Raw genomic sequence first — 25,734 nt, 5'->3', positions numbered from 1 at the left:
CGTGTTTCTGGACTGTGGAAATTTTACATCTATTTCATTTTAGCAAAAACCATGAAGTCAATGCAAATGTTTTACTTTTGCGGGCCACACAAAATGATGCAGCGGACCAGAGCTGACCCTCGGGCCGCCAGTTTTACACCTCTTATTTACTGGTACTTTATTAATTCACCTTTTGTTGCACTACCAGCCAAACTGGAACCCCCACCCCCTTCTCAACCGTCAATCAGTCCGAGTTTCTCGCCTCATTGGCGGTAAGGCGGAGCTCCAGCACCGGCCAAGACACTCCAGCCGCCCCCCTCTTGAAGGAGGCGGAGGCGGCCAGCGTCGGAGCTTGCCGCGCCCTTTCCGCCCCTCGCAGCCCAAAGTCAGCTAGCGTTGTCCCGGCGTGCAGGTAACAACAGGAGCGCCGATATAAGTCCCGGAAGCAGGCGGAAGATTGGCCTGAGGACATTGCCGGTTTCGTGCCAAAACGTTGAACGCAAACTTTGCTGGAATTGCAACAAAATTACATTTAGTTCCTTTTTTGTGCTCGTTCACCTTGTTTTGGGCGTCGCGGCTTCGCGGGAGGTGACCTCAGGTACTTCCAGGCAATTTGTTTGCCAGCTCGACGATTCAAGTGGATTTACTCGAAGAACAAGCTCAAACTTAACAAACCAGGTGAATATAATCCTTTTCATTATCTTGTGTGTGTTTATTAATTAACATTTTGGGTGAAAAGTGGAGTATTGTTCATGTACACGAGGGGTGCGCGCGAGCGTTGTTGTGCCCGTCGTTGGTGCTTCACAACGCGGGTTCCCTTCGAGGTGTTTCACGGTGGTCCAAGAGAAGCACCAGCCCGGAGTTCCCTTGCTTCTCCGAACATCCCCGACTCAAGCCATCCCTCCAACTTCCTTCAGCCGTGATTTCCTCTTATTATTACCATTTCAATATTTGCAAATTATTTGCATCTGATGTTATCTGATGCTGCTTTTCATATTATAAGAAGAACCCCATCCACGCAGTTGGCAGGCTTTTTGCACGCATTCTAGACGTCAAGTAGGTTTTTTTGCGGGTAAAAGAAAAAAAAAAACTGCAGTGTTTAGGACAAACGTCTTGCTTTGAGACTGTTTTGGTCCACACGCAACCTTGAAGATGTGTTCAAAATAGATTGCTGTGCCCGCATTTCAGATAACATGACATTATGCCACCGCACACAGCTTTTTAATCTACTAAAAGGTTTAAGGGTCACACTGAAAATGAAAAAAAAAATCAAAAAGTTGAGCCTTGAAATATGAGTTTGCCCTGTGAGCGTGCTCATAACTCAAAACACATGTATCCAGTCAAATTCTTATTTAAATTAGGGGTGGGTACCTGACGGTATGATTTGCGATACAAGGCTCACGATGATCTCACAATATGGCGATAATTGTCGATACATGATACAGTAAATCAATGTAAGATACTACGACTATTAAAGAGGAAAAACAAGCAATTTTTATAAAACCATAGACTTCATAATTTTACTGACTGGTCCATCCATCAGACACTGCGCAACGCCTTCAAGTAGGGGGCGGTCCTACAGCCCACTTCAGTTGTTTGCAGTAGGTCGCAGTTAGTCAACACATGCAGGGGTCCAATGCCGGATTTAGGTTGAAAAAGTACGAAAGCTGTCCTGCATACAAACAGGAAGGATTGTCTCAGGAGCGATTTGTTTGAGATTTCAAGATAATTATTATTTTTTTCGTACCATGCATGCATTTTGAAACATTGTGAAAAAAGTCAATGGGAGAAATTAGCCGCTACAGAATTGGCATTATACTTCGCAATATTTACGTAAAATAAACGCTAACTGCACGTTTTTATTTATTTATTTATTTTTTTTGCTTTTAACCAAGAATCAAGACTATTTTACGTCCATATCTATAAAGAATACAGGGATTTAAGCATTTCTTCACAAGAATTTTCAATGGAAAAAGTTTTTGTTTACATATGGCGGCTGCTAATTTGCTTACTGACTAGCATAATAGTTCGCCATATTTACGTAAAATGAATGCGAACTGCATGATTTTTTTGCTTTTCACCAAGAATCGAGACTGTTTTACGCCCATTTCTATAAAGAATTCAAGGATTTAAGCATTTATTCACAAGAATTTTCAACAGAAAAAGCTCTTTGTTTACATATAGCGGCCGCCAATTTGCTTCTTGAGTAGTATCATAGTTTGCAATATTGACGTAAAATAAATGCTGACTGCACGTTTTTTTTGTTGTTGGTTTTTTTTGCTTCTAACTAGAGATGTCCCGATCGATCGGGTCCGATCACGTCATTTACACAGTATCGGAATCGGCAAAAAATATTGGACATGCCTTTTTTTAATATATATTAGTGTTGTATCGGTCGCGAACGATTCGGTCTTTTTGAACGAATTGTTTGGGTGAACGAGACCGAACTAATCACCATCTGCACTGATTCGTTCTATGAAGTTAGGGCTTGTTCGCTGCGTGGGAGGGCGTTGAGCAAGCGGCAGCGTCTTCTGACATCACACACGACCAATCAGACGCCAGCCTCATCGCGGGCAGAGGAGGGAGCGGAAACAGAATCAGGGCGTCTGTCACTCACTTCCACGTGTCGCCAATAAGCAGCCAGCGTGCACGCAAGGGGGCAAGACTGAGTTATGTCACTTCCCGTTCAGTGACTCGGTCCTCCGGTTCCTGACCTAGCTTGCTGCTAACTTGACTTTCCAGTAATGCGGTGAACGAGTCAAAAAATGGAAGGAAATCACATATTTGTTAATGTGGAGCCTATCAAATGCTGCTCAAACAGACAAAACACCACACAAATCTAGCGAGCATGGTTTAGTGTACTACTTTTCTCAACAGACTCGGGACTACCTATGACTGACAACATACTATCAAATTTACAGTAGTTAAAACACGGGTAGCTAAAAATAAATAAATAAAAAAAACACGGGTAGCTACGAGGCAAGCAAAAGTGAGCTGCGGTCGCGTGACGGCACTCACGGCAGTGAAGGGGGCAGAGAACTGTCACTATATGGAGGCTTCATGGCAGCGATATTTACCTCATATGCGCACAGAAAAAATATTTAGTATTATCACCATAATACTGATTTGCAATGAAACTGTATATACATGTCAATTTTTTCCGACTGTTTTATTATTATTTTTTTTTCGTGTCAGAGCGTGTCGGGTGTTGATTTGACAAATTATGTCCATCCGTCCATCATGTGCTACTCAAAAACAACGCACGCGGACACGGGAGATGTCACAATATGTCTACATTTTTCTTAACAGACTAATGAGAGTAGAAAGGCAACATCGTAAAGAGCAAACAATTATTTCTCGTCAGCATTTGACAATCTGAGATGAGGGGGCGACAGGGGAGCTGACCGGATTATTTTATTTGTTAATACCAGTGCAAAAATTCTATACGATCATCTTAATACTGATTTGCAATTAAACTGTCGAATATCAAAATGTAGTATTGTTTTTATTTCAGAGCAGCACATTTGACAACTAGCTATTTACACTTCAGTTTTAACAATAGTGACCTAAAATAATAGTGATGAGCATAAAAACAAAAATACAACAGAGCGAGAGGTAAATATGATGTGTTGGTCGTTCCATATTTAGAAATTAAACTTTGGATTTATTTTTATTTTCGTGACAGCAAGCATGCTGCGTTGGCTGGTGGCAGCAGCATTGTATATGTGTTCAAGAACATGCTAAAGAAAGTCCGTGCGCCCCGACCCCAACCCCCCCACAAAAGGAAAATGTTTAACCGTGTCCTAAATCGAAATGCAAGCACGAGCCATGACTTTGAGCCCATAGAACTAGGACAGACGACGCGGAAGTTCTCCCTCGCTTTTGCAGCAGCAGGAGGGAGACGAGGCTGTCTGTGAAAGCAGAATGATACCGCCTGTCACTCATTTCTGAAACTAAGACGAGCGGTGCCTGTGTGCAAGAGAGGGAGGGACCAAGCAATGTCACTTCCCGTTCAGTTATACTGCGAAGCGGTCTTTGGTGATTCGTTCGGCAACGTCACTTCCCGTTCAGTAACCGAACGATTCGTTTGGGCGGGGAGGGAGATGAGGGGGGCGAACGATTCGTTGAACGATTTGTTTGAACGAATCTTTTTACTGAACGAACCGGAATGGATTCGTTTACTCAAGTGAACGACAGATCCCGTCACTAATATATATATTTTAATTAAATCGTTTTCTAATTACAATATTTACCGCAAATAACGCATGCGCTGCACGATCCACTCACGCATTGTCGCATTAAATCTATAATAGCGCCATTTTACCCATACAGTTTATAGAGCTAAAAGGCAGCGTAAAATGAGTAGAGTGAATTTTGGCAGCATTTGGAGCCTTTTTTTAAATGGCTAAAGACTTACAATCCCTCTCCCAACGATTAGAATAATCGTGGGAAGCATTGTGGGGAAGAAAGGTAATAGCTGATCTTTTTCTTAACACCCTATGTTATTTCCCAACGCAGAGAAGATATATCAATTGGTACCACGACGCACAGTCATGGTTGCACTTCCCATCATGCATTTGGGCAGAAGTTAAATGGCTAAGGTATCATTTACTGAAAGCTCAACAAATACACTAGATGACAATATTTAGTCACAATATACAAAGTCAGATTTATCCTTTAAGAATTACAAGTCTTTCTATCCAGGGATCCCTCTCACAGGAAGAATGTTAATAATGTAAATGCCATCTTGAGGATTTATTGTCATAATAAACAAATACAGTACTTATGTACTGTATGTTGAATGTATATATTCGTCCGAGTTTTATTCATTTTTTTCTTAATGCATTGCCAAAATGTATATGATCGGGAAAATTATCGGGAATGATTGGAATTGAATCGGGAGCAAAAAAAAAAAGCAATATCGGAAATATCGGTATCGGCAGATACTCAAACTAAAACGATCGGGATCGGATCGGGAGCAAAAAAAACATGATCGGAACAACCCTACTTCTAACCAAGAATCGAGACTGCTTTACATCCATATCTATAAAGAATTCGGGGATTTAAGAATTTATTCACAAGAATTTTCAACGGAAAAAGCTCTTTGTTTGAATTTCCACTTGGTCATCTTTGATGAAGATAGGCCCCCTATGAATCAGCCCCGCGCCCCGTCAATACATTTTGAAGTCTATGATAAAACGTTTGTCTACCCAACAGAATATTAGAATATTTCAGTCCAACGTTTCTGTGAGTAAATACAGCGCACCCTCTTACTGCAACATAAACAAATGAGTGCCTCAGAAACTAATTTAAACTGGGAGGACTGGCTTTGAATGCTAATGTTAGAGTGCCATTGGCGGTTCTATACAGCCATTTTGACTTCGTTTGATTCATTTGATTTTGGAGGTGGCGAAATGTCTGGTGCCGTTAATGGCAGCCAATGAGTTAACGTAGACATTTTTGTAGTAGATGATATATGCCAAAAATCAATATATCGATTCTTGGCATATATCATATATCATGTCGATAGCCGATAATCCAATGGGATACAAAGTAGCGGTATATGTCACAATTAGTGCTGCAACGATTAATCGATTAACTCGAGTATTCGATTAGAAAAAAATATTCGAATTAAATTTTGTTGCTTCGAGTATTCGTTTAATTAAAGTATCGTTGTAATGGTTTATTTTGAAAGTGTTTGCATTTCATTTTATTGATTAGGGTGGATACACTGCCCTCTGGTCTGCCTCATTTCAAAAGGCTGAATCAAACTGCTCCCGGTTAAGACCAACGTAATCAAAGTTTTTGTTTGAGCTAATGTTTTTTAATGCATTCGTAATTTAGTTTACAGGTATATTTAGGTGTTTTTTGTGGGAATGTGTGTCCGAACCATTTGTTTAGAGCAGGGGTGTCCAAACTTTTTGCAAAGGGGGCCAGATTTGGTGTGGTAAAAATGTGGAGGGCCGACCTTGGCTGACGTCCTTTACGTAGAACAATATATTTAAGGAAATGTTAGCAAGCCATTCTGTGTGTCACATTTGCTTCATTATTTTTTTTTTTTGTGCTGAAACGATGAACTAACTCCAGTATTCGATTAAAGAAAAAAGATTCGAATTAAATTTTGCTGCTTCGAGTGTTCGTTTAATAATTAAAGTGATACACTGCCCTCTAGTCTGCCTCATTTCACATGGCTGAATCCAGCTGCTCCATGTTAAAACCAACATAAGCCAAGTTTTTGTTTGAGCTAATTTTTTTTTTTTTTTTTTTAATGCATTCGTAATTTAGTTTATTGGTATATTTAGCAGGTTTTTTTTTTGTGGGAATATGTGTCTGAACCATTTGTCAAGAGTTTTATAGCATTTAAGCTACATTTGCTATGTAAGTTAGCCATTGTTCTTTTGTCAGTCCTTATTTATGTTTTTATACCGTTTGAGGCTCAGCTCAAGTATTTTAATTTTTCATGTTCCTTATCCGATTACTCGAACTAACTAGTTCATCGATTAATCGACTACTAAAATAATCAATAGCTGCAGCCCTATTTTTTTAAATTAATAATTTCAGCAATCTCGCAACTAGCCTTTGTGGCGTTCTCTTTCGACTCTCGGGCTCTTGCGAAATACTGCTGTTATATGTAATGTAATAATGTAATAAGGCTGCTGTAAAATTAAACTAGCTTTAAGTTGCTTCAATTTCTCGCTTCTTCCCTGAAATCTTTTCGTGTATGTCAGCGTGTCTTGTTTGGTAATATCGCCTCTGGTAATATCGCCTAACATTGAACTATTTAAAAACAGCGCACTGTCTCTTTGCAAATGAGGCAGACACAGCTGTTGCGTATTTTAGTGAAGAAATAGTCCAATTTCCACCTATCCCTAAAGCGTCGGCTGTCGCAGTCAACAGTTTTTGTTGATTGTCGCCATTTCAGAAAATTGGGAGTAAAGGGTCACACGGTGTAATGTTGCTTGGAATGGTGCTGCCTTTTAGTGGGTAAATGAGGAGCAGCATTTAGTGTGTGAGCTACCTCATATGCTGGTAGCAGTACTGCTGACCAATATATTAAGTCTATGCGGGCCAGATGTTAATGATTATTATGACAGAGGCTGGGGGCCGGGTGAAATTTGACCGAGGGCCGCATTTGGCCCCCGGGCCGGACTTTGGACATGTCTGGTTTAGAGCATTGTAAAAAAAAAAAAAAAAAAAAAAAAGTAGTATTTTATAGCATTTAAGCTAGCGGACTTTTGCTATGTAAGTTAGCCAATTATTCTTCTGTTGTAAATAGATCATTTATTTCTTTGTCTATTTTTTTATACCATTTTGAGGCTCAACTCACGTATTTTAATTTTTCATGTTCCTTATCCGATTACTCGATTATTCAAACTAATTAGTTCATCGATTAATCGACTTCTAAAATAATCGATAGCTGCAGCCCTAGTCACAATATCGATATATTATGACAACCTTGAACGAAATGAATGGAATTTTTATTGATGCATTCCAGTTCCCGAATAAAATAGGAAAATAAGTAGATTTTTTTTTTTTTGCAATATATATATATATTTTTTGCAATTTTGCAATTTTGCAGGTTCTCCTAAATAGAAATGATGAACGGATTTGAAATTTTCATGGTAGATGCTTGTCCACTGTGAGAGACGATCTAAAAAAAATCCCGAAATCACAGTGTATGATTTAAGATTTTTTAAAAAATTTGTATTATACTGCTGCAAATATGTATTTGAACACCTGATTAAATCAATGTTAATATTTGGTACAGTAGCCTTTGATTACAATTACAGAGGTCAACCGTTTCCGACGACTGCAGAGACTGCAGCAAGGATTTTTCACCACTGCTCCACACAGCTCTTCTCTAGATCAATCAGGTTTCTGGGCTTTCACTGAGAAGCATGGAGTTTAAGCTTCCTCCAATTATTTTCTCTTGGGTTTGGGTCTGAAGACTGGCTAGGACCCTCCAGAACTTTGATATGCTGTTTATCAAGCCACTCCCTGGTAATTCTGGCTGCCTGCTTCAGGCCATTGTCATGTTGGAAGACCTAGTCATGACCCATTTTCAATGCTCTAACTGAGGGAAGGAGGTTATTCCCCAAAATCGCACAATACCTGGCCCTGGTCATCCTCACCTTAATCCAATGCAGTCTTCCAGTCCCGTGTGCAGAAAAACACCCCAAAAGCAAAATACTACCACCCCCATGCTTCACAGCAGGGTTGGTGTTCTTGGGATGGTACACACCAACCAGTCTACTTCCTCCAAACACTATGAGTGGAATTAAGACCAAAAAGTTCCATTTTAATCTTTCATGACCACATGACTTTCTCCCACGACTCCTCTGGATCATCCAAATGGTCAACTTAAAACGGGCCAGGACATGTGTGGTTTTAGCAGGGGAACCTTCCGTTCTCCGTATGATTTTCAACCATGACGTCTTAGTGTATTACCAACAGTAACCTTGGAAATGGTGGTCCCAGCTCCTTTCAGGTCATTAACCAGCTGCTACTGTGTAGTTCTTGGCTGATTCCTCACCATTTTTAGGATCATTGAGACTCTACGAGGTAGATCTTGTATGAAGCCCTAGTGCGAGGAAGATTGGCAGTCATGTTTGGCGTCTTCCATTTTCTCATAATTGCTCCAACGGAGGATCTTATATCACCAAGCTGCTTTGCTATTTCCCTGTAAACCTTCCCAGCCCTGTAATGGTCTACAATTCTGTCTCAGGTGTCCTAGGACAGCTTTTTAGTCTTGACCATGTTAGTAATTGGAGTCTTCATGATTGTATGGGGTGGACAGGTGTTTATATGCAGCTAACCGCCTCAAAAAACAAACAGCTCAAAAAGTCTACCTTCTCTCCACTTATTCGTTGGACTTTACAAAGACGACTAACAGGTATTTGAGGCTCACAATTGTAGCTAATAGACAGGTGTTTAAATACTTATTTGCAGGAGTTTAATACAAATAAATTGTTAAAAATCATACACTGTGATTTCTGGATTTTTTTCCCCTTTAGATTGTCTCTCACAGTGGACAAGCACCTTCCATGAAAATTTCAAACCCGCCCATCATTTTTAAATGGTGTTATGGTAAATGGTGTTATACTTATATAGCGCTTTTCCACCTTTCAAGGCGCTCAAAGCGCTTTACACTATCTCGCCATCTACCTACTGGTGACGCAGCACCAGTGGGAGAACTTGCAAAATCGCAGGGTGTTCAAATACTTATTTCCCCTCACTGTACATGTATAATTTAACTGAATTTCATGCAGTTCTTTTTTACTCAAGTTAAAGAACACATCCTCTGAATATTGTTATTTTGTCTGCCTTCGTGTACCGCAGCACCATTTGTGGTTAAATATCCATTACTGAAATGATTGCATAATACCACTACGTCATATCAATTGCAGTTAATGCAGTTTATTGTCTTTAGGTTTGGCAAGCGTTCACAGATGTGTTTTCATACCCGTCTCGATTTACCTTTTTGTCATTATAGAAGCAACATAAACAATACCGCAAACATTTTTATGTCCCAATGTGCATCTTTTGCCTCCATATTTAACAGCGGTTTTAATCAACTTTGGATTTCCTAGCGATGTTGAACTCATTAATCATTACAAGTAGAGATGTCCCGATCCGATATTTGGATCGGATCGGACGCCGATATGGGCAAAAAAATGCGCATCGGTATCCGATCGGCCGACACGGAAAAATTCCGATCCAGACTTCCGATCCAGTTTTTTTTAAATGTCCGGTCCGGGTTTTCCAGCACACCGACTTACATAATCCATTCCAGTTTTTGCTTTGGTTTCCCTAATCTCCGGTCCGCATTTTATGGCACACCTTCAACACACTACATTACCGTCTCCCAATTTACCGAGAGACTTTATCGGTAAAAATGTCAGCTGTGTGGGATCATTTCACCTTAAAGGACGACAAAGACGAAGAGGCAGAGTGCAACATATGCCACAATAAAGTCAAGCGTGGTGGTAAAGCTGTAAGAAGTTTTAATACAACCAACCTAATCAAGCATTAAGCGAAATACCACCACAAACAATATAAGGAGTATGTTAAGAAAACCGAAGACAAAAAGAAAGGTCCTACGCAACTAACACTGGCAGAAACTTTTGCTATGCGTGACAAACTGGCACTCGACAGTCCCATAGCCCAGGGAATAACAAGAGTCCTTGCCGAAGAATTCATTCTGGATGACGAGCCCTTATCTCTCGTGAGTAAAGACGCACCATCCAACACTTAGAAGCACGGTACAACATGCCCAGCCGTCATAACATTCTTCAGCGATTCGGCCGTGGAAGATTCGAGAACAATTCACAAACATCAAAATTCCGATTATTGAAATATGTCGAGTAAAGCGGAACTAATACACAGCGCGGTCTTCGGGACGCAATGAGAAACAGACCGCATTGCGTCCCGAGAGTAAACATCATACTTGTCATAGACCCGGGTAATGCCAATGCTCAACTCACGGCTTTAGCTCAACTCATGCCGCTGGATAAAAAACACAATACCTGACTGCTGCTGACAGCCGCTACAAACTACGTCAACATGGTTTTACTGTAGATAATAGATATCATATGTATATAGGACTAGATGCAGACCGACAGACTCGACTGCGTTAGCAACATTGAAGTATGGAAAACTAGATGCGTTAGTAAACGGCCGCCATCTTAAAGCAGGAGACTTCCCTAGTAGGCTGTTGTGAACCTTCCAAGCGAACCTAATTAACTTTTTATTTTAAAAAAAACTCCTAAATCAGCAAACTCTTGACTTGAATCCATCTTCCAAACAGTTTTAAAACTTTCACATGTCGAAAGTAGACTGAAGGGAAATTATGGAATAACGGGAGCAATTTTAACAACTTTTACAGTTGATTCGCAAAATTAAATGAATTGAATGTAGTTTAAAGCTGCTGATACAGAATGGGGACGTGAGTAATTTATTTACTGTTTTAAAATGTTAACTTGATACTGAAATAGTCGTTTATTTAAACCTGAGAGGCTTTTTATACAATTATTGTAACTAATGCACGAAACATTAAAAGCATCTAATAGCTTGAGGGGGTTTGTGGGATTTTCCACTGAGGTTGTTGGTGTGTTTTGCTTTTTTAAGACAGTTTACAATATTATTTGCACGTTTTACTGACTGACTATGCCATTTCTGTTTGTTATTTATAATGTTTTGTGTTTGTCACTGAATAAACAGGTCAGTTTCTTGTTACCAACCGTTGTGTGTTATTCAAACTCACCTAATTCAGCTGGCTAGTTGTTATCAAGAATACTAAAACTCTTTTCAACATGAGTCTGACAACTAAGTAAGGAGGTTTAATAACTTTAAACTTTAACACATGCTCTGATAGGCCGGTATCAGTATCGGTATCGGATCGGAAGTGCAAAAACCTGGATCGGGACATCCCTAATTACAAGCATTATTTACTTAATTTTTTTATTACTTTTTTCAGACGGAAAAAAATTTCATACTTTTAATTGTGCTTGCCTTGTCCATAACACCCTTGGAAAAAGAGGTTTTCTTTGCTGATTTGATATTTTCAAGATAAATGTCCTATTTTCAACATCGCGATTGTAAATTAGGAGTAACTTGCATATTTTAAAGACATTAGGGCTGCAGTTCTCGATTATTTTAGTAGTCCATTAATCTATCAGCTAGTTAGTTCGAATAACAGGGTCATAGGATTATAACATTTAATGCGTCGTAAAATACATTTTTGGAAAAGTAAAAGAAAGAGCAATTAATCAAAACAGCATTAAATGCGAATACAAAATAAAATTCCCGGGTGTTTCTTCAAACTGCAGAATTGCACTTTCATTTAAAAATGAATTATAATGAAGAGCTAAGGACAGCAAGAGAACAATTGGCTAGCTTGCATAGCAAAAGTTCGCTAGCTTAAATGCTATAAAATGCTAACGTTTTTTTGATTTTACAACACATATTCCCACAAAAAATGGCTAAATATACCTAAGATAAACTACAAATGCATAAAAAATATGTTTGCTCAAACAAAAACTTACTTATGTCGGTCTTAACAGGGAGCAGCTGGATTGAGCCATGTTAAATGAGTTATGTCATATTCACTGTTACCACTAGAGGGCAGTGTATCCCCCCCCCCCCCCCCCCAAAAAAAAAACTTAATGCAAACACATTCAAAACAAACCATTAAAACGCCACTCTAATTAAACGAATACTCAAAGCAGCAAAATTTGATCCGAAGCTTTTTTCTAATATCCCTTTTTTCTCTTATATTTTCAGGATTAAAGCATAATGTTAAATGTTTTTTGTTATTTATTATTATCAAATCGGAATAAAAGCCCTTAACATGGTACGCTGTTATGCTAGCAACAAACACTCATGTGATATTAAAACTTTTAGAAAAATGTCCAAATTAGATCTAAAAAGTAGTGTTTAAAAAAAAAAAAAAAGAAACGCCAACACTAATTTTAAATTCACTTTTTAATTCAACTTTTTACCTCAACTAAACAAATTTTTTACGGTTAACATCACAATATTAATCTTGAAGTGCAGTGTTTTGTTTTTTTCCCATTATGTTTTTCCCCCCAAAATGCAATCTAAAAGATTCAGTTAAAACGAGAACAGCTGATGAGTCATTTCTCAGTTGAATGACTCATCGGCAGCTTAAGAATTTGACACTTTTCCAAGAAGTTTAGCTGGCTGCAGCGTCTAGAAATATGCAAAATGTCCAGTCGTCACCCGGGCTGGCTTCATATGATTCGGCTTCAACCAAAACGGCAGACAAGCATCTTCCATTTGCTGGGCGCCGACTTGAATTATTTAGTATTTGTGCAATCTTAAAGAGGGATTTTACCAAATCCATGGCGATGAGGAACCAATCCACAATCCTTCTGCTGTGAATTGGTCACAAATACAGTGTATCACAAAAGTGAGTACACCCCACCGCATTTCTGCAAATATTCAAGTATATCAACACACCGACAAATTGACACGTTGACACAATGAAAAGTAGTCTGTCCAGCTTATACAGTGTGTTCACAAAGTGGTGTAGTCTGTAAGGCTGCCAAGGTAAAAACATTTTTAAATCAAAACTGTTTAAATGAGTTCATCACTTGTAGACGTCCAATTCATTTGAAGTGGGAGGATTGGCTTCGCTGCCAATATTCCGACAAATTTCTAAACTCTTATGAACCAGAAACTAACAGGGCAGAGAAAGTGTCGAGAACAAGGTTAGAACATGTAAAAACAACCATATCTAAACAAAATAACAATGAGTGATTGAGGTGGAAAACTCTGTCCTCAGTTACTACAACTGAGCTTGTGTAAACGGCTTTCAAGTGCCTATGAGACTTCATAACTCAAGTAAAAGACTGAACTTTCTGTTTGAGTAAATGAGGTTGTTGACACACATTAACAATACCAAACCAAGGGTTAAGAAAAAAAAAAGGATTTACTGTTGTCTAGGGACGGTGATATTTTGAGCAGTTATGCCAGTAAACAAAAAAGACAATAGAGAACCTCCAGCATTTGCGTTGTTCTTTGTTCGTGTGTCTTTTATTACAACAAGATTTATAGTTTTGGTTTATGGACTTTTAACTACAGAAATGTTTCGTGTTTTGACAAGTATTTTCTTTTGCTCATTCACTTTGTTTTGAAGACCAACTCAACACAAGCTTTGACATATTTTTGGGTGGTTGGGGATTATTCTATGGGTGGATCGTTAAACATCATCATGTTTTATATTAGCTGTTTTGTTAAAAAATAAAAGAATTATAAAACTGCGGCCTGCTGCTTCGTTTTTATTGGCCTGCAGCGATTTATGAAAATATCACAATGTGGCCCGCAAAAGAAGCTTGAGTTCAGCCAATATCTGTGGCACTACTCAGCTTTAACACTAGATGGAGCTAGTCACTTAAACAGTGGCTCTCAATTAGCTCAGGAGTCAAAACCTGACAGTCCTACTATTTTTATAATATTCACATAAATCATAAATAAACATTTCAGGAAGGTAAGGGGCATAAAAGTTGTATAAACAAACTTACGGTTTCCCCAAAATTTGCCAAAAATTTGCCATTCGTTTCTAAAGGGATGCCATTGACGGCCATGTATGTCCTTTCATTCATTTTCAAATGGCCAAAATTTCCCCTTCATTTTCAATGGCAGACAAACATGGGTGGTTGTGATTTTTCACCAAAAAATCACCCGAAACTTACCATTGACACTCAACTGGCACCCAAGTAAGTTAATGCCATTGACAGCCATGTACGTCAATTTTATTGATGACAATGTACTTGGATTCCATTGACGCAACTGTAAGTCAATGCAATTGACGGCCATGTACGTCAAAATATCAAAAGGAAATGACCTGATACCAAGAGAAAGTGACCCCGGAATGTCTCCAAATCAACAGAAAGTGACCTGACATCAACATGAAGTGACCCCAAGGGGTTTACATGCCAAAATGTTATCGATGTGCTCAAGCCAAGAATCGAGATATCATTTTAAGAAGGTGTCAATGTTTTTATTTATTTATTTATTTATTTATTAAAAAAAATAAAGTAAACCAACAAGTTGTTACCAAAATCTTCCACCATAATAGTGTCTCAGTTATCTCTATGGCTGCCACTGACGGCGCTCGGCGTCCAATCCATTAAGACCGAGAAGGCTAAATGAGCGTTTGTTCTAAACCAGAGCATTCGCAGTCACTCTTTCCGATTTTCGTGGAATTACAGGTCACGTTCCATTGAGTTTGAGTCACTGCCTATTCATTCCCCGGGTCACTTCCTTTTCTGTAACCCAAAATCAAGAGGAAGTGACACATAAAATGCCCCAAAATCAATAGGAAGTGACCTTGAAATGCCACAAAATCAACAGGTAATGACCTGAAACGGCCCAAAATGACCTCTTTGCCTGGCATTGGCTGCCACTGACAGCCATAGAAGTGGGAGGGGCCTGTTTGAAGTGGGATGGGTTCATTCGTGGCCACCCAACCAACTCAAATGGATTGGACGTCGATGAGTGAAGGATGAAAATATATTGTTTTTCTGTTTATTAGTTGTATTAGTTGACTTCCTGACCAATGTATCTCCATTGGTATGAAAAAGTATCTGAACCTTTTGGGAATTCTCACATTTCTCCATAAAATCCCCATCAAATGTGATCTCATCTCTGTCAAAATCACACAATGAAAAAATAGTGTCTGCTTTAACTAAAACTACCCAAACATTTATAGGTTTTCATATTTTAATGAGGATCGTATGCAAACAATGAAAGAAGGGAGAAAAATAAGTAAGTGAACCATCAGATTTAATATTTTGTGCACCAAGTTCTCCTACTTGAAAAGATTAGAGAGGCCTGTAATTGTCAACATGGGTAAACCTCAACCATGAGAGACAGAATGTGGAAAAAAAAGGAAAATCACATCGATTGTGATTTTTAAAGAATTTATTTCCAAATTAGAGTGGAAAATATTTGGTCACCTACAAACAAGCAAGATTTCTGGCTGTCAAAGAGCTCTAACTTCTTCTAACGAGGTCTAGCGAGGCTCCATTCGTTACCTGTATTAATGGCACCTGTTTTAACTCATTATCGGTATGAAAGACACCTGTCCACAATCTCCGTCAGTCACACTCCAAACTCCACTATGGCCAAGACCAAAGAGCTGTCGAAGGACACGAGAGACAAAATTGTAGACCTGCACCAGGCTGGGAAGACTGAATCTGCAATAGGTAAAATGCTTGGTGTAAAGAAATCAACTGTGGGAACAATTATTAGAAAATGGAAGACATACAAGACCACTGATAATCTCCCTCGATCTGGGGCTCCATGAAAGATCTCACCCCGCGGCGTCAAAATGATGATAAGAACGGTGAGCAAAAATCTCAGAACCACACGGGGGAACCTAGTGAATGACCTATAGAGAGCTGGGACCCAGTAACAAAGACTACTATCAGTAACACAATGCGCTGCCAAGGACTCAAATCCTGCACTGCCAGACGTGTCCCCTTGCTGAAGCCAGTACACGTCCAGGCCCGTCTGCGGTCCGCTAGAGAGCATTTGGATGATCCAGAAGAGGACTGAGAGAATGTGTTATGGTCAGATGAAAGCAAAATAGAACTTTCTGGTAGAAACACAGGTTCTCGTGTTTGGAGGAGAAAGAATACTGAATTGCATCCGAAGAACACCATACACACTGTGAAGCATGGGGGTGGAAACATCATGCTTTGGGGCTGTTTTTCTGCAAAGGGACCAGGATGACTGATCTGCGTAAAGGAAAGAATGAATGGGGCCATGTATCGAGAGATTTTGAGTGAAAATCTCCTTCCATCAGCAAGGGCATTGAAGATGAAACGTGGCTGGATCTTTCAGCATGAGAATGATCCCAAACACACAGCCATGGCAACAAAGGAGTGGCTTCGTAAGAAGCATTTCAAGGTCCTGGAGTGGCCTAGCCAGTCTCCAGATCTCAACCCCATAGAAAATCTGTGGAGGGAGTTGAAAGTCCATGTTGCCCAATGACAGCCCCAAAACATCACTGCTTTAGAGGGGATCTGCATGAAGGAATGGGCCAAAATACCAACAACAGTGTGTGAAAAGCTTGTAAAGAGTTACAGAAAATGTTTGGCCTCCGTTATTGCCAACAAAGGGTACATAACAAAGTATTGAGATGAACTTTTGGTATTGACCAAATAGTTATTTTCCACCATGATTTGCAAATAAATTCTTTAAAAATCAAACAATGTGATTTTCAGTTTTTTTTTCCCCACATTCTGTCTCTCATGGTTGTGGTTTACCCATGTTGACAATTACAGGCCTCTCTAATATTTTCAAGTGGGAGAACTTGCAAAATTAGTGGTTGACTAAATACTTATTTGCCCCACTGTACTTATTTTCCCCTCTTCTGTCATTGTTTGCATGCTATCCTCATTAAAATATGAAAACCTATAAATGGGTGGTTTTAATTAAATCAGACACAGTTTTTATATCTGTGTGATTTTGACAAAGATCAGATTAATTTGATGGTGATGACTTTATGCAAAAATGTGAGAAATTCCAAAAGGTTCAGATACATTTTCATACCACTGAATCTATAATCGTTGTATCGCCATTTTGTGAGATCATCGTTATCGTGAGACATATATCGCGTATCATATTGTGAGGTACCAAGAGGTTCCCACCCCTAGTCACATGCCTTTAAAGTCTTCCCATTCAATCAGTCGTTGAGGTTCCCATCCGAATAACGTGTCCGCACACGTGCTCGTGTGACTCAATGACTAAAGGGTACTAAAGTACAGATGCAACTTGCTCAGAGTAGGAGCTTCCTGCCTCTCGTGTGTCAAAGCGCTACTATACTGTAGCACAAACGCAAGCAGAAGACAAACAGAACTCCGACAAAGAAATTTGTCTGCGAGGTGTAAATCTTTGCCTCTAAAAAGAATTGCTGGCCCTCGCTAACATGCGATACTTTTTTTTTTTCATGGGAGAAAGAGGAGACTCGGGCGTGGCTGGCCTGCTAATGACGGGTTAGCGTCCAAACTGCTGTTTACTGTCGACGCTGGTTTCTTTCACGCACAAATGGATGCAAGCGATGCAGAAAAACGCTAAGTCGTGTGTAGAGACGCAGAAGTAGCGCAGTGGATTTGAACGCCAGCATTGTTTCACACTGGAGGAATATTCTTAAAATGTTTGCTCTTGTGTCAGCAAATCGATTCAGTGTTACATTACAGCAATGGATATCGCAGACTGTTCTCTAAAGGGAGAGTTTTTAAGATTTTGGCAAGATCTAAGAAGCATAAGAAGCTGAGTAGCCCCAATTCCTGAATCTCAAATAAGTGTCCTTTACAAACCAAATGTAAATGTTCTTTTCGTGGGTTTAGTTTCGTTCCTGTTTTTCGATGGAAGTTACAGAAAGAGGAAAACTGAGCTCAAGTCTGGAATGTCAGATTAATGTCCTTGGCAAGCAGAACCAGACAATTGTTCTTCGTGTGCTTCACTATATTTTTCGTCTTTTGATGGCGTTTCATGATTGTAAATAGTGTTTGTTATATGTCACAACAGCTGTCTGTAAAGGAATACAATCAAACTCATCTGTTTTTAGAAAACCATAAACTAGGGCTGAACGATATTGGAAAAAAAAACTTTATATACAATATTAAAACTAGAACAATTTTCACCAGATGACTTGAATAGCTCTGTTTGGAAAGAATCTGGTTGACTCACAATGTTTTTGTATTCGTGTATTGCATTCAGTATTTTATTAGATTGTTTTTCCTGAGTTTCCCTCTTGTTTTTCTCATTTAGCTTCATATTCTTAATTTTTTGCAGCTATCGTTTATTTTGGTACTCAATTAATGATGAACTCGTTAGTTCAAATAATATTTAAAATACCTGAGCTGAGCCTGAAACTGTATAAAAAAACTAGATAAATGAGGGTCTAAGTACAACAAAGAACAATTGGCTAACTTACATAGCAAAAGGCTGCTAGCTTATATGCTATAAAATGCTTTTTTATTTATTTATTTATTTATTTTAAATGTTATTTTGAAAATTCTCATAACAAATGTTTCAATAACATATCCCCACAAAAAAAGGCTAAATATACCCATAAACTAAATACAGAAAGCGTTAAAAAACATTAGCTCAAACAAAAACTTAGCTTATGTTGATCTTAACAGGGAACAGCTAGATTCAGCCATGTTAATTGAGTTATATCATATTCACTGTTGCCACTAGAGGGCAAATACAAACACCTTTACTATTTTTTTTCTTTAGTTCATATTCTTTAAATAATTTATCATATTCTTTATTATATGACTGCAGCTATCGATTATTTTAGTAGTCAATTAATCGATGAACTAGTTCGTTCAAATAATCAAGTAATCGGATAAGAAACATAAAAATTTAAAATACCTGAGCTGAGTCTGAAACTGTATAAAAAAAAACTTTTTGGGCCAACAATTGGCCAACTTACATAGCAAAAATCTGCTAGCTTAAATGCTATAAAATGCTAACGTTTTATTTTATTTAAACAATGCTCATAACAAATGCTTCAAACAGATATTCCCACAAAAAAAAACAGCTAAATATACCTATAAAATAAATTCAGAATGCGCTTAAAAAACATTAGCTCAAACAAAAACTTGATAATTTATGTCAAAGCTAGATAATTGATATTGTATTGAACATACCGTATAACCCAAAACAGTATACAAACATTTTTGAAAGAAAAAAAAAATACACATCAAAGTGTAATTATTCAGTTCGAATTACAAGTGTTAAAAAAAAGTTGATAACTAAATCGGCAAATCATCGAAACGGACCTTAAATTTTTCGTAATCAATGATCACGATCAATAAATCTTAATCTTACTAATTAGTCGTCCATCGCCGTCAGTGCCTGCCCTCAGCATAAGCCAGCTAGGCGGTTGCCTAGGGCGCCATCTAGTAGTGGGGTTGCCAAATTGCTTTGGGGGAAAAATACTGCTGCTACTCTTCTCGAACGTTTACTAAAATATCAGGTACGTTTCAATATGTTACATATAGGGCCGCAGCTATCGATTATTTTACAGGCATGAAAATCACTCACCTTTCGGCGAAATTCGCCATTTTGAAGTCAAAAAGGGTGACCTACGTAAATTGTGTAGATCCGAGGTGAAATTTTTTAAGGGAGAGGGGTTGTAATTCCATCTAACTAACTAATGACATGTTTCATTTGAAGTTGCTAAGCCTGTCGCAATATGCAATGAGTCCATTTGTCGCAAAGTAACTAAAAATGAGAGCGATAATTTTCACGGCCACGTTTTATCACCACGTGCGTACATGTATACATTTGTGCGTGCATGTAGATGACAAATGAGACTCCAGTTAATTTCACAGATGTTTATTGGTAATCAACACGCCGTAGAATACAATTCAGACATACAAAAAAGGTAAACACATGTATATTAAACATTGTAAACGTTACCATTGCTACATTAAGACTAATGGGGAAAAAAAGACAACCTACTTTAACCTGCTATAAAACATTGGCAGTCTTCTCCCAAATGCAAACTTGCGGTTAAAAGGTGACACTTCACACAAATTATAAATCGTTGGTTAACAGCATTTGCAAACGAAAAAATGAAAAGAAAAAAATATATATATGAATAATACCACATGCAATGACGAAAAGTGCTTGTTTGCGGAGTGTGAAGCTATTAGTGGTTTAGCGAACGTACTTGAACATTTCAAAACCCTACCTGAGCTGAGCCTCAAATGGTATAAAAATGAATAAATGAGGATCTAGGTACAACAAAAGAACAATTGGCTAACTTACATAGCAAAAGTCAGATAGCTTAAATGCTATAAAATGCTAACTTTTTTTTCAATGCGCTTAACAAATGGTTCAAATACATATTCCCACTAAAAAACGGAAAAGTACACCTATAAACTAAATTATCACTGCATTAAAGAAATAATTAGCTAAAAAAAACTTAGCTTATGTTGGTCTTCACAGGTACCAGCTGGATTCAGCCATGTGAAAACCAACAAACCATAACAACGCCACTTTAATCAAACAAATACTCAAAGCAGCAAAATTTAATTTGAATCTTTTTCCTAATCGAATTACTCGAGTTAATCGATTAATCGTTGCAGCACTACCTGTATTTAAGAATTGAAAGTACAAAAAATTTGCAAAACCGCGATAAATGATAATTTGCTTCTGCTGTGGTCTTCTCATAGCTTACCTCAACAATACAGTAGATTAAGTTACATATAAATGTTAGTTGTAGTTGACAGGTATTTCCTGACGTAAGCCGACGCTCACCGTACGGGTTCAACAGTCAACCGTTGCGCTGCGTGATTAATCGTTCAACCCTCGACATTGACAAATGCATCAATGGGAATGTTTGCAGTGTCGCTCTCATGCATTCAGGCTTTAGCGCAACGCAAACTGCACAGCCTGTTAGTGCAAACGGCACTTGAAAACTATGCTTCAGCGAGCAGGTAAATGAAAGAAACGACTTGAGTGCAGTTAAAAAAAATACAGCCGTGTCAGATGGTTACATTTGGGAAATCTCCAGCTAAGTTTGTAGGTTACAGTGTTCCCTAGAATGTTTCTAACCAGGCATGTCCAAAGTCTGGCCCGGGGGCCAAATGCGGCCCGCGGTAAAACTTTGTCCGGCCCCCAGCCTCTGTCATAAAATCAATTACGTCTGGCCCGCACACAGACTTAATAAATTGGTCAGCAGTGCTGCTACCAGCATATGTAAACTAAATTACGAATGCATTAAAAAAACATTAGTTCAAACAAAAACCTGGCTTATGTTAGTCTTAACATGGAGCAGCTGGATTCAGCTATATGAAATGAGGCAGACTAGAGGGCAGTGTATCCTCCCAAATCAATTAAACTAAATGCAAACACTTTCAAAACAAACCATTACAACAACATCTTAATTCAACGACTACTCGAAGCAGCAAAATTTAATTCAAATCCTTTTTTTTATTGTAATCAAATATACGAGTTAATCGATTAATTGTTGCAGCACTAATTGGTAAAACTATTGGTTATGCAACAATCCGATTAGACTGTTTGAAAGACAGAAACATTTTCATCTTTCAGATTAGAGTTGTCCGATGATGATTTTTTTTTTTTTTACTGATAACTGATACCCCGATATTGTACAACTCCAGAAATCCGAAACTGATATCAAACCGATCCTGATATTTTCGGTAGTGAACTTAACATATTATGGCTAATTGTACTGTGATGCCCCACTGGATGCTTTAATAATGTAACAACAATGTTTCTCAAATAAACATTCTGTAAAAAAATAGAGAACAACTTCAACTGAAGTTGTGGAAAAAGTGCCTATATTGCACAACTGTATTTATTGTTGAAATTAAAATAGTGCGAACATCAGTTTTTTTTTTTTATCAAGTGCAAAGGGCCAATAAGGCACTTATTGTGTACTCAATGTGTGTGTGCGAGTACCCAAATCGACAGATAGCAAATAAATCAGGTGTTAAAGAAATGTCAGACGCTGTAGTAAAAATGAATTGGCTTTTACTGTGGTCATCTTTCTCTTGACAAGAGCACTGATACTATTTTGTTGTACTAAAAACAACAAATCAGCATGTCAAAAATATGAAAATAAAGTCACAAATGAAGCAAAGTGTACGCGAAGTGTCAATTTGCAATAGCAACTGTTATTACAGCTTGCAAGCAGTGAAATAATGTAACCACATTTTCCACAAGAGCAAACAAAACGAAATACGAAACTACACAACGCTCATGAATATAAAACAAAAGAATATAACTTAGAAGCCATGCTTGTATAAGGGAGAGCTGGTTTAAGCAGGGGAACCTTCCGTGCCATGTATGATTTCAAACCATGACGTCTTAGTGTAACAGTAACCTTGGAAATGGTGGTCCCAGTTTTTTTCAGGTCGTTTACCAACTCCTGTCGTGTATTCTGGGCTGATTCCTCACCTTTCGTAGGATCATTGAGACCCTACGAGAGGATATCTTGCATTTGGCTCCACTCCGATTGAGATTGACAGTCATGTTTAGCTTCCTCCATTTTGTAAGGATTACTCCAACATACGGTTGCAGCTATCGAAAATTTTAGTTACCGACTGAAAATTCTATCGATTAATCGAGTAATCGGATCTTTTTTTTTTTTTTTTTTTTTTTTAAGTTAAATAGCAATTATAAATAAAGATGTCCCGATCGATCGGGATGCCGATAGATCGGGTCCGATCACGACATTTTCAAAGTATCGGAATCGGCAAAAAAATATCGGACATGCCTTTTTTTAATATATATATTTTTTAATTAAATCGTTTTCTAATTGTATTTAACGTTACAGACAAAATGTCTTACACTCATCCAGAGTCTTTAGTTTTGGCTTAAAGTAGGGCTATCAAATTTATCGCGTTAACGGCGGTAGTTTTTTTTTTTTTTTATTATTATTATTAATCACGTTTAACGCAATTAACGCATGCGCTGCACGACCCATTTAGCATTGTCGCGTTCATTCTATAAAGGCGCCGTTTTACCCGTATATAGAGCTAAAAGGCAGCGTATAATGAGTAGAGTGAATTTCCGAACACAGAGAAGATATATCAATTGGTGCCACTACGCACAGTCATGGTTGCACTTCCCATCATGCATTTGGGCAGAACAGTTAAATGGCGACAGTATCACTTACTGAAAGCTCAACAAATACACTAGATGGCAATTTTTAGTCACAATATACAAAGTCACATTTATCCTATAAGAATTACAAGTCTTTCTATCCGTCGATCCCTCTCACAGAAAGAATGTTAATAATGTAAATGCCATCTTGAGGATTTATTGTCATAATAAACAAATACAGTACTTATGTACTGTATGTTGAATGTATATATGAATCCGAGTTGTATTCATTTTTTTCTTAATGCATTGCCAAAATGTATATGATCGGGAAAAATTATCGGGAATGATCGGAATTGAATCGGGAGCAAAAAAAAGCAATCGGATCGGGAGATATCGGGATTGGCAGATACTCAAACTAAAACGATCGGGATCGGATCGGGAGCAAAAAAACATGATCAGAACAACCCTAGTTGATTCACAACACTGAATTCATTGAATGTAGTTTAAAGCTGCTGATACAGAATGGGGACTTGAGCGTTTTATTTACTGTTTTTAACTGTTAAAACTGCTAAAATAGTAGTTTGGTTTAGCCAGAGAGGATTTATTAACAATTTTGGAACTAATGTACAAAACATTAAAAGACGGGAGGGTGGGGCATCAATAATCGATTTATAATCGAATCGGAGCCTCTGAATCGTAATCGTAAACGAATCGTTAGGTGCCCAAAGATTCCCACCTCTATTTATTATGTTTTAATTTTACACCCTCATCACTCTACAGCGCTGTGTTTTTACCGATTAAATGAAGCCTGTATGTAAGACACGTTAGCCACGCATCGACAGTGGTCATAATCAATAGAAACCTAGCCCTCCGAAGGGCTAACGTTACGTGAGCGAGTGACAGTAACTTTATATTTATTAGCGATGGAAGGATGTAGGATGGAAAGATGGCGGCTGTTTACTAACGCTGCCCAGACACGGCCGAGTCTGTCATTTCGCATCTAGTCCTAAATGCATGCGTTATCTATGACACTCATCGGAGTCGGCTGCAGTAAGTTTTGTTTTTTTTTTTTGTTTTTTTTTTTTGCTTCTTCCTCTACGCACGTGACGTCAGCGCGTTGTCCCGCATTAAAAGCAGTCCGGGCAAAACGTGATGCTTAGAGCTGGCAAAATTAAGCGATTCCTCGAGGTGAATAAAATTACTCGGATCAATTTTAAACTCGATTTACTCGAGTTGCTCGAGTATTCGTTTCAGCTCTACTCAAACAGTGACCAAGTTGCTTGGCAATTGCACGGTAGCTTTTTCCACCCTGGTGGAGGTGAACAGTTTTGTTTCTGGTGTCTTTGGACAGCTCTTTGGTCTTGACCATGTTACAAGTTTGAGTCTTACTAATTTTATGGGGTGGACAGGTGTCTTCCTGATGTTATCGGCCTCAAAAAGTGCATCTAATTCAGAATAATACATGGAGTGGAGGTGGACTTTTAATAGGCGTACTAACAGGTCTTTCGGGGTCAGAATTTTGGCTGATGGACAGGTGTTCAAATATTTATTTGCAGCTGTTTCACACAAATAAATTAGGGCTGTCAAAATTATCGCGTTAACAGGCGTTAATTAATTTTTTAAATTAATCACGTTAAAATATTTGACGCATTTAACCGCACATGCCCCGCTCAAACAGATTAAAATGACAGCAAAGTGTCATTTCCACTTGTTACTTGTGTTTTTTGGTGTTTTGCCGCCCTCTGCTGGCGCTTGGGTGCGACTGATTTTATGGGTTTCAGCACCATTATTATTATTGACATCAACAATGGCTAGCTACTAGTTTATTATTTGATTGAAAATTTTACAAATTTTATTAAAACGAAAACATTAAGAGGGGTTTTTATATAAAATTTCTATAACTTGTACTAAGATTTATCTTTTAAGAACTACAAGTCTTTCTATCCATGGATCGCTTTAACAGAATGTTAATGCCATCTTGTTGATTTGTTGTAATAAACAAACACAGTACTTACTACAGTATGTTGAATGTATATATCCGTCTTGTGTCTTCCATCTTTCCATTCCAACAATAATTTACAGAAAAATATGGCATATTTTATAGATGGTTTGAATGGTGATTAATTACGATTAATTAATTTTTAAGCTGTGATTAACTCGATTAAAAATTTTAGTCGTTTGACAGCCCTATAATAAATTGTTTTTAAAAAAATCATGCATTGTGATTTCTGGATTTTTCTTTTTAGATTATCTCTCTGACAGTGGACATACACCTGGGATGAACATTTCCTAATCCTCCATAATTTCTAAATTGGAGAATTTGTGAAATAGCAGGGTGTTCAAATACTTATTTTCTTCACTGTATTTCCTGAAAATTAAAGGAATTAAACAAAAATTCTGCCGATTGTGTGGAGTTACTTGTGGATAATTTGTTGTCTCTTGTTTGGTAGCCCAAGAAAGCATGACTAAAAAGTCGTATAAGATGCACATGTTGTTATTTTGGAGACTCCAAAAACATTGCAGCCAAAGTGAGCTTAACTTTTTGATGATTCTGAATTCTGACCATCACTAAATCAGTTTTTACAACCTCCATATTGTTGGAGCGCTTTTGTGTATTGGGGGTTTCTTCACATT

The 25,734-nt window shown here is 38.2% G+C and overlaps 1 protein-coding gene across 1 annotated transcript in view; it reads left to right on the top strand.

Moving 5' to 3' along the window:
* Window positions 1-314: 314 nt before the first annotated feature.
* lpar2b (lysophosphatidic acid receptor 2b) overlaps window positions 315-25,734 on the top strand; it is a 52,316-nt gene continuing 26,896 nt past the window's right edge. Inside the window, exon 1 of the mRNA XM_057843442.1 lies at window positions 315-657. The gene's annotated coding sequence lies outside the window, so the exon portion shown is untranslated. The remainder of the gene's footprint in view (window positions 658-25,734) is intronic.

This window comes from Corythoichthys intestinalis, chromosome 8 (assembly GCF_030265065.1).
Source record: "Corythoichthys intestinalis isolate RoL2023-P3 chromosome 8, ASM3026506v1, whole genome shotgun sequence".
In the NCBI taxonomy this organism is placed as follows: domain Eukaryota; kingdom Metazoa; phylum Chordata; class Actinopteri; order Syngnathiformes; family Syngnathidae; genus Corythoichthys; species Corythoichthys intestinalis.
This window is presented reverse-complemented; position numbering and strand designations above follow the sequence as displayed.